The sequence below is a fragment of the Symphalangus syndactylus genome, chromosome 12 (assembly GCF_028878055.3).
Source record: "Symphalangus syndactylus isolate Jambi chromosome 12, NHGRI_mSymSyn1-v2.1_pri, whole genome shotgun sequence".
Classification (NCBI taxonomy): Eukaryota; Metazoa; Chordata; class Mammalia; order Primates; family Hylobatidae; genus Symphalangus; species Symphalangus syndactylus.
In genome coordinates, this window is record NC_072441.2 from 135,578,423 (window position 1) to 135,588,305 (window position 9,883).

The following is a 9,883-nucleotide window of genomic DNA, read 5'->3' on the forward strand; positions in this document are numbered from 1 at the left end:
TTACTATTTTGTTTAGGGACAGTCCTGATCATCATTGCACATACAGAAATGTGAGGTCTGAGGTTTATACAATTTAGAATTTAGGGTACCTTCTTTAGGAAAAATGACATGAAATTACAAATGAAAAATTAAGTACAAAGTATTTTCTTAGATAAAAAGAAATCATAACAAATTACTGTGTCCAGGAGCTCTATGATCCTTTCTTCTGAAACCTTTATAGGCAATTGACCAGAAACACCTATAAATGGTTCCTGATCACTACCTGGCTTTCCCTCTCTCCAGAGCCCTCTATCACTCCCAGTATTTCTCAGCTGTCACAGAGATTTACACGAGCAAGGGGCCCTGAAACTTAAGTCTCATTAGCTTCATGTAACTCAGTTTCTGCCGATTGTCTTTCTCATTTCAAGTCTATTCAGGCTTTTCTCCTTGTCAATTCTTAGACCCCTAGGTGGTGAAACTATAGGACAGTGATTTTTCTATGACTTGCTATAGGCTTTTCATACTTATGGGCTGCTCCTACCCCAGCTGCTCTGTTCTCTTAAAGTGGAAAAGTTGGCACCTTTCCTGCTTTCCCTGGGAGAAACTAGCATTTGCTAGAGAGGAGGACAATGAAAACAGACTCTGGAAAGTACGTAAATTTTACTAATTCACTTTCCCTTGCTGATATTATCCTGTGTAATTCAAAATTTATTGCAAGTGTCAAATCTTGATATTGTAAGTGGGGAAATTGTTGGTCAAAGGGTCACACAGATAGTCTCAGCTTTTTGGTTTATATTTAAGTAAAATATGTAACAGAGTATTCCAAGTTCTCAGGGTAGGTGTCACTGGAAAATATATTTCCCTGAGTGGTAAATTTTCAAGTAATACTGGGTATCATTTGTCTTTATTTAATCTGAGAAATTCAACATGCGTAGCAAGCATTTATTACTTAAGCCTCATATCACTTGTGTGGAGAAGTTTCAGCAAACATTATCTTTTTGCACAGTTGGAAAAAACTGAAGCATGCCAAGGTTGCAGGGATATATGTGAGGTTTATCCAGTAGAGCTAAGATATCAGGAAGGAGCCTGCCAGGCATTTCTTCTTCCCCCTCCCTGCTGAATTGCTTAGGAAAGAAAGCATGAGGACGATTGTGTAACCAGCTCCTTTGCCCAGTAAAGTCAGGACTTTTGGAGAACTCCTGCTCTTGCTTTTCATGGATTGGTAAATTCAGTAGGAGCCTTTTGGTCATTTATGAGGAACAGAAATCCATTTGAATGAGCATAACCAGAAAAGTGCAACTTTATTATAAAAAAATCTAGGGTTGTCTTATGGAACCCGAAACTGGAAATGTGGCCACTTCAGAAAAACTGAAAGTAAGGGCTGGAAAGAGTCTAGGCTCTCTTTCACTCCACCCTCTATCTCTGTTTTAGTCTTTGTCATTGGAGACGAACTCTTTTTCTCTCACTCTTGGGAGAGAATATGGCTCCCAACTTTAGTTACAGGCAGAGACAAATTTACTGGCTTTCTCAATGCCAATCAGAGGAAATCTGATTGTCCTAGGGACAGGTACAGGGTCATATGATATAAACATGGCTGCCAGCAGCCTACGCTGGGTGAAGCAGAGGTAGTTCCAAGAGAAAGGGAAGGGGAGTATTAGGAGCTAAGAAAATCACACCAAATGTGTTTATTTTAGGTGGAAAATGTATGAGATCATTAAAGTCCTCATTAAGGGCTGCCTTGGGGAATCAGTCTTCACTTTAATCAAAATAGCACAGTAGGGGACTTCTAGTTTCTAGTCCAGCGTGCAAGAAACTTAGAAGTTGCCACCCTGTCCTAACAACAAGTAAAAAGCTGAACAAACAGAAAAATCAACAACTCAAAATCTGTGAGAGAAATGAGGTCACAGGACAAACCACTGCCCTCAAAATTGGAAAGACAGACAGGCAGATATAGAGAATCAGAGCTTTACCAGAGCAGAAACTCATGAGCAGAAATTTCCACAAGAACCAGTGCCAGGGTAAGGAGACCTGAACTGCAACTCATGAACTGTTGGAGGCTCAGTGAGGACAAGTCTGTAAGTTAAAAGCTCCAAGAGGGTCCAGTCATAATAGGTGGGCCACATGCTTTTTTGAATTTTACCTCCAGGAGTCTTACCAGGTTCTCACAGTGAATATCAGAGAAAAGTTCCATTGTCCTTTTGGAGAGAAGATATAAATGTTCCTATTTTGTGATATATTTGTTCCTATTTTATATGTTCCTATCTTATGATATATGTTTATATTTTATGGTATATTTGTATACATGTTCTTCTTAATAAGACCTGTCCTTCAGAGAAACAATTTTACCAGAGCCTAACCTGCTGAGGTTTTTATCAGAGCCTAGCAAACCTGGGAGAAGGTAAACACCCGACTCCAGACTTCTGTAGCTATTCTGTCCCACCCAAGGGGGAAAAAATCCTGAGAAGCACTGGTGAACTTCACAGTCCAGGGACACAGCCTCACCAAAGAATTGAGACCTAATTACAGGCCTGTAGGATGCTTCCCCTCTCCCCACACCTTGCCACTACATCACTAAAGGCCTATTGACTACAGTTTCTTTTACTCAGCACATCTTGTCCACTTTTCAAAAAAAAATTATAAGGCAAACTAAAAGGCAAAAACACAGTTCAGGGAAAAAGAAGATGCATCAGAACCAGAGTCAGATATGACAGGAATTTTGCAATTACAAGACTAGGAATTTTTTAAAACTGTAATTAATAGGCTAAGAATTTTAATGGATAAAGTAAATAACATACAAGAACAGATGGATAATGTAAACAGAGAGATGGAAATTCTAAGAAAGAACACAAAATAAATGCTGGAGATTAAAAACGCTGTGACAGAAATGAAGAATGCTTTTGATGGGATTATTCCTAGACTTGACATGGCTGAAGAAATAATCTCTGAACTTAAGGATATGATGATAGAAACTTCCAAAGATAAAAAGTCAAGAGAAAAAAACCCAAAAAACCCCAGAGCAGGATATCCAAGAACTGTGGGATGGCTATAAAAGATGCAACAAACATATAATCGGGAAATAAAAAGGAGAAAAAAGAAAGGAACAGAAGCAATATTTGCAGAAATAATGACTGAGAATTTCCCTAAATTATTGCAGGCATCAAACCACAGATCCAGGAAGCTCAGAGAACACTAAGCAAGATAAATGCCAAAAAAAAAAAAAAAACCCACAAAAAACCAGCCTCAAGGCATATCATTTTCAAACTGCAAAAATCAAAGACAAAGAAAAAATCCTGAAAGAAGCCAGAGGGGGGAAAATAACACATCTAGAGAGTAACAAAATTAAGTATTACATCCAAAAACCCATGCAAGCAAGAGGAGAGTGGCATGAAGTATTTAAAACGTTGAGAGGAGAAACCAGCAACCTAGAATTCTGTACCTTAAGAAATTATCCTTCAAAAGTGAAGAAGAATACTTTCTCAGACAAACAAAATTTGAAAAAAAATTGTTGCCAGTGGATCTGCTTTGCAAAAAATGTTCAGAGAAGTTATTTAGCGAGAAGAAAAATAATATAGGTCAGAAACTTCATCTATATAACAAAAGGAGCATGGAAGAATAAAATAAATGAAAGCAAAATAAAGACTTATTTTTCTTATTTTTAATTGTTCTAACAGATAGTTTGTTCAAAATAATAATAACAATGCATTTAATTATATGTGCTTATGTATATATCTTATGTATTTATTTACATGAATACATATATGCTTGGATGTACTTATATGTAAGTGAAATGAATGACAGAAATGATACAAGGGATTGAAGGGAAGAATTAGGATTATTTTATTGTTATAAGGTACTTATACTACCTGTGAAGTGGTATAGTGTTATTTGAAAGTGGATTTAGATTAGTTGTAAACATATATTGAAAACTCCAGGTCACCCATTAAAAGAATGTAAAACCAGAAGTATAACTGATATGCTAAGAAAGGAAAGAAAACTGAATCATATAAAATGCTCAATTAAATCCAGAAAAGGCAGAAAAAGTGTGGAAGACTAAAATAGGAACAAAGAAGAAAGGCAACATAGAGAAAGGCAACATACGGAACACATAGGTACACACTGTGGCAGGTAAGGTGGGGAAAATACTAAACAAATATAGTAGATATTAATTGAACTATAGTATAATCACTTTAAATGTCAAAGCTGTAAATACACCAGTTAAAAGAAAGAGAGTGTCAAAGTGAAACAAAACAAAAAAAATTCAAGATCCAGTAATACATTGTCTACAAGAAACCCACTTTAAAGGAGGCTTCAGGATGGCTGACTACAGATATGTGGTACTCACCTTCTCTACAAAGAACCAATAGAGCCCTTCAAATGGAGCATCTAAGATAGAACACTGGAATTCAGAAGAAAAGTGACAGGAAACATCTGAAGCATGGAAAGAAAGGCAAATGAGGCAGCCAGTTTAGCCGGGATTGCCTGTGAGCCCCGTGAGGTTGCCCCATGTGGGAAAGGGTAAGTGAGAGATCTCCAGCAGCCCACATTCCTGCAATCCTAGCCATGGGAGAGCCCTGTGACCCTTGTGGGCCCTGAGACTAATATCAGAAGCAGTCTGGAGTCTGTGTAATGGCATTGCTCCAGAATGGAAGCTCATGCTGGGTCCCATACACCCTCTGAGACTTAAACAGCTGCCGCACACACCATTTTGAAAGCCCAGCCCCCACAAGACTGCATACTGCCCTGGGGCCCAAGAGCCTCTGTATCTTCATGTCTCTGAATCCCCAGTGACATCCCCCAACATCTACCCAGAGGGCTGAAGTGGACAATGTTGGTTGGACCCAGCAGTGCAGCAGGGTCCTCAGTACTCCAGCTTACACAGTGTACTATACCCCAGGGAATGGATGGTATAGTGCATTGGAGAGGTTATCACTGGGACAAAGGGAACCAAAGCATGCACTCCCCAGAACAAGAAAGTCACTCTGCTTGCTGCCACTGAGAGCAACCTCATCCACTCTAGCAGCAGGGCAGGGTGCCTGTGCATGCACCCTAAGGAGAGGCTCTCCTCACCTGTAGCCACTGCTGCCACTGCCACTGGGGATGAAGTGTGGTCCTCAGAGACTGAGATACACCTGCTTGGACCTGCTGCCACCAGTAGAAATTCCACCCCCTCCAGCAGCAAGACCACTGCATACTTGCACATGCCCTGAGGGACAACAGTCCTGGCCTGCTACTGCTGCTGCTGCTACTGCCAACACCCTGCTGGGGGCCAAAGTACACATTCCCCAGAGACTGAGTGTCACCTCCCTGGGACAGCTGCCACTGGCAACAACCCTGCCACCAAGCAGCATGGATGTGGTATACTTTCACACACTCTGGAAATGCTTTCCTGCCCACTGCTGCCACTGATCCCTCCCCCTGAGCATGCCACCCAGGAGCCTGGAGATAGCCACCTTTCCTGCCACAGTGTGTGCCCATGAACATCACTGAAGGGCCTGAGGACAGGCCCGCTCAACCTGGTACCCAACTCCACTGCCTAAGTATGCTGCCCAGGGGCCTGGGGATTACCCCACCCTGTCTATGATGATTGGCAGCTATGCACTCCTCCAAGGGGCCTGAGGACAAGCCCACCCAGCCTGCAGCAATCACCACTTCTGAAAACTTCCTGGATGTGCCACCTGGGGGCCTGGGTCCTGGAACAGCCAGCCTGCTGCAGCCACCACCACCAGTGTGTGCTGCCTGGGAGTCCGAAGCTAGGCCCACCACTGGGCCGCCTTCTGGGTACTCTCATTGCCCACACTATATATGTTGCCCAGGGGCCCAAAAATCTGCCCACCTTCCTGGCCCACTGCTGTCACTGCTGGCATCTGGAGGTCCAAGGATTGACCTACCTGGACCCACTGACACTGCTGCCCACATATGCCACCTGGGGCCCCCAAAGACAGACACAATCAGCCCTTGATGTGTTTTGGCTCTCTGTCACCATCTGAATCTCATGTCGATTTTTAATTCCCAGTGCTGGAGGAGGGATCTGGTGGGAGGTGATTGAATCATGGGAGCAGATTTCCTCCTTGCTTTTCTCATGATAGAGTTCCCACACTATCTGGTTGTCAGAAAGTGTTTAGCATCTCCCCCTTCCCTGTCTCTCCTCCTCCTGCTCTGGCCATGTAAGACATGACTCCCTCCTCTTCACCTTCTGTCATGGTTTTAAGTTTCCTAAGGCCTCCTCAGCCATGCTTCCTGTACAGCCAGTGGAATTGTGAATTAAACCTCTTTTATTTATGAATTACCCAGTCTTAGGTAGTTCTTTATAGCAGTGTGAGAACCAACTAAAACGGCCCACCACTGTCAGCACTAGGGTCAGAGGACAGGCCCACCTGGCATCCCCATCCCCATCCCCAGCAAAGCCTCATCACAGTCTCCACTAACAATTGCAGCCGAACACACTGAGGAAATCACAGACACTGCTGACATCGTTTACAGCCAAATAAATCATACAGAGACTGTGCTACTGCACATATCCAGAGTCAAAGGTAAAGATCTATACCCAATCAACACCATAGATACATCTTGAGAAAAAAATCTTCTCATATAAAAGCCAATTCAAAAAATTGGAAGAAATTATGTTACACTCGATGCATAGATATCAACTTAAGGACACGAGAAACATGAAAAATCAAGGAAATATGACACCTCCAAAAGAACACAATAATTCTTCAGCAATAGATTCCAATGAAAAAGAAATTTATGGAATGCCTGAAAAAGAATTTTAAAAATTGATATTAAAGAAGGTCAGTGAGATACAAGAAAACACAGTAAACAAAATAAAGAAATCAGAAAAACAATTCAGTATGTGAATGAGAAATTTACTAGAGATAAATATCATGAAAAAGAATCAAACAGAAATCCTGGAACCAAGTAAGTCAATGAATGAAGTAAAAAATACAATGGAAAATTTCAACAATAGGCAAGATCAAGAAGAAGAAAGAATTTCAGAACTTGAAGACAGGTATTTTGAAGTAATCCAGCTAGACAAACATAAATAAATAAATAGAATAGAATGAACAAAGCTTATATGACATATAGGATACCACAAAGTGACCAAATGTTCAAATGTTGAGTGTTCTGGAAAATGAAAAGAAGGCCAAAGTTACAGAAAATCTATTTAACAAAATAATAGCTGAACACTTAGCAATAGGTCTAGACAATAGATCTAGACACTGAGGTGCAGGAATAGACTTCCAGGTATAGGAATCTCAGAGATCCCCAAAAGGTCGTCTCCATGGCACATTATAGTTAAACTGTCGAAAGTCAAAGACAGAATTCTAAAAACAGCAAAAGCATCTAGTCACATACAAGGGAACTTACAAGTCACATACAAGAGCACCCAGATATGTAAACCAAATATTACTCAGTCTAAAGCAAAAGACATACTCCAACACAGTAACAGTTGGAAACTTCAACATCCCACCCTCAGCATAAGGCAGATCATCTAGACAGAAAATTAACAAAGAAACATTAGATTTAAGCTGCACTGTAGACCAAATTGACCTAACAGACATTTATAGAAGATTTTATTAAACAGCTACCAGATATACATGGAACAATTTTTTTTTTCCAAAAAGTCAATCTGCTGAATTAGTTCTTTTTTTTTTTAAAATTATACTTTAAGTTCTAGGGTACATGTGCACAATGTGCAGGTTTGTTACATATGTATACATGTGCCATGTTGGTGTGCTGCACCCATTAACTCATCATTTACGTTAGGTATATCTCCTAATGCTATCCCTCCCCCCTCCCCCCACCCCACGACAGGCCCCCATGTGTGATGTTCCCCATCCTGTGTCCAAGTGTTCTCATTGTTCAATTCCCACTTGTGAGTGAGAACATGTGGTGTTTGGTTTTCTGTCCTTGCGATAGTTTGCTCAGAATGATGGTTTTCGGCTTCATCCATGTCGCTACAAAGGACATGAACTCATCCTTTTTTATGGCTGCATAGTATTACATGGAACAATTTTTAAGACAGACCTCATATTAGGCCACAAAAACGTCTCAACAAATTTTTAAAAATTGAAATAATATAAAGTATCTTCTCAGACCATAATGGAATAAAACTAGAAATCAGTAATAAGAGGTACTTTGGAAACTGTACAAATACATGGGAATTAAGGAGCATGCTCCTGAATGACCACTGGGTCAATTTAAACATTAAGAAGAAAATTAAAAAATTTCTTGAAACAAATTAAAATGGAAATGCAACATACCCAAACCTATAGAATACAGCAAAAGCAGTGGCGAGTGACGTTTATAGCAATACATGTCTACATCAAAAAAGTAGAAAGATTTCAAATAAACAACCTAATGATGGACCTCGGGGAACTAGAAAAGGAAGGACAAACCAAAACCCCAAACTAGTGTGAGAAAAGAAATAATAAATGTTAGAGCAGAACTAAACAAAATAGAGACTGAAAAAACAATACAAAGGATCAATGAAACAAAAAATTGCTGTTTTGAACGGATAAGCAAAATTGATAAACTACTAACCAAGGAAAGAAGACAGAAGACCCAAATAAACAAAATCAGAAATGAAAAAGGAGACATTACAACTGGTATCACAGACATGTAAAAGATCATCAGACACTATTTTAAACAATTATATACTAACAAAATGGAAAACCTAGATGAAATGAATAAATTCCTAGACACATACAACCTACCAAGATTGAATCAGGAAGAAATAAAAAAACCTGAACAGACCAATAATAAGTAACAAGATTAATCAATAATAAAAATTCTTCCAACAAAGTAAAGTCTAGGACTGGATGGCTTCACTGCTGAATTCCTCCAAACTTATAAAGTAGAAGTAACACCAATTCTCCTTAAACTATTCCAAAGAATTAAAGAGAAGGGAATACTCCCTGACTCATTCTATGAGGCCAGTATCACTCTGATACCGAAGCCAGACATGGACACAACCAAAGAAAGAAAACCACAGGCCAATATCCCTGATTAACACAGATGCAAAAATCCTCAACAAAACATGAGCAAACCAAATCCACACATTAAAAAGATACTACATTATGATCAAGTGTAATTTATCCCAGGGGTGCAAGGATGGTTCAACACATGCAAATAAATAAATTTGACATACCACATCAGCAGAATGAAGAAGAAACACCATATGATCATTTCAATAGACACAGAAAAGCATTTGATAAAATTTCACATCTCTCTATGATAAAAATTCTCAACAAACTAAGCGTAAAAGGAACTTACCTCAACATAATAAAGGCCATACATGACAAACCCACAGCTGACATCATACTAAATGGGGAAAAGCTAAAAGAACTGGAGCAAGATAAAAATTCCCACTTTCACCACTTTTATTTAACATACAGCTGGAAGTCCTAACCCTTCCAAACTGGAAAAGAGGAAGTCAAATTTTCTCTCTTTCAGATGACATGATTTTATATTTAGAAAAATCTAAAGACTTCACCAAAATATTCTTAGATCTGATAAACAACTCAGTAAAGTTTCAGGGTACAAAATAAATATACAAAAATCAGTAGCATTTCTATACACCAATAAAAAAAACTAGCTGAGAAGGAAACCAAGAAAGCAATCCCGTTTACGATTGCTACAGAAAAAATATACCTAGGAACACATTTAACCAAGGGGATGAAAGACCTCTTCAAGGAAGACTCAAAACACCTGATGAAAGAAATTAAAGAGAACACAAACAGATGGAAAGATATCCCATGCTCATGGATCAAAAAACTAGTAATGTTAAAATGATCGTGCTACCCAAAGCAATCTACACATTCAGTGCAAGTCGTATGAAAACACCAACGACATTTTTCATGAAAATAGATAAAAACAACTGTAAAATTAATATGGAACAAAAAGA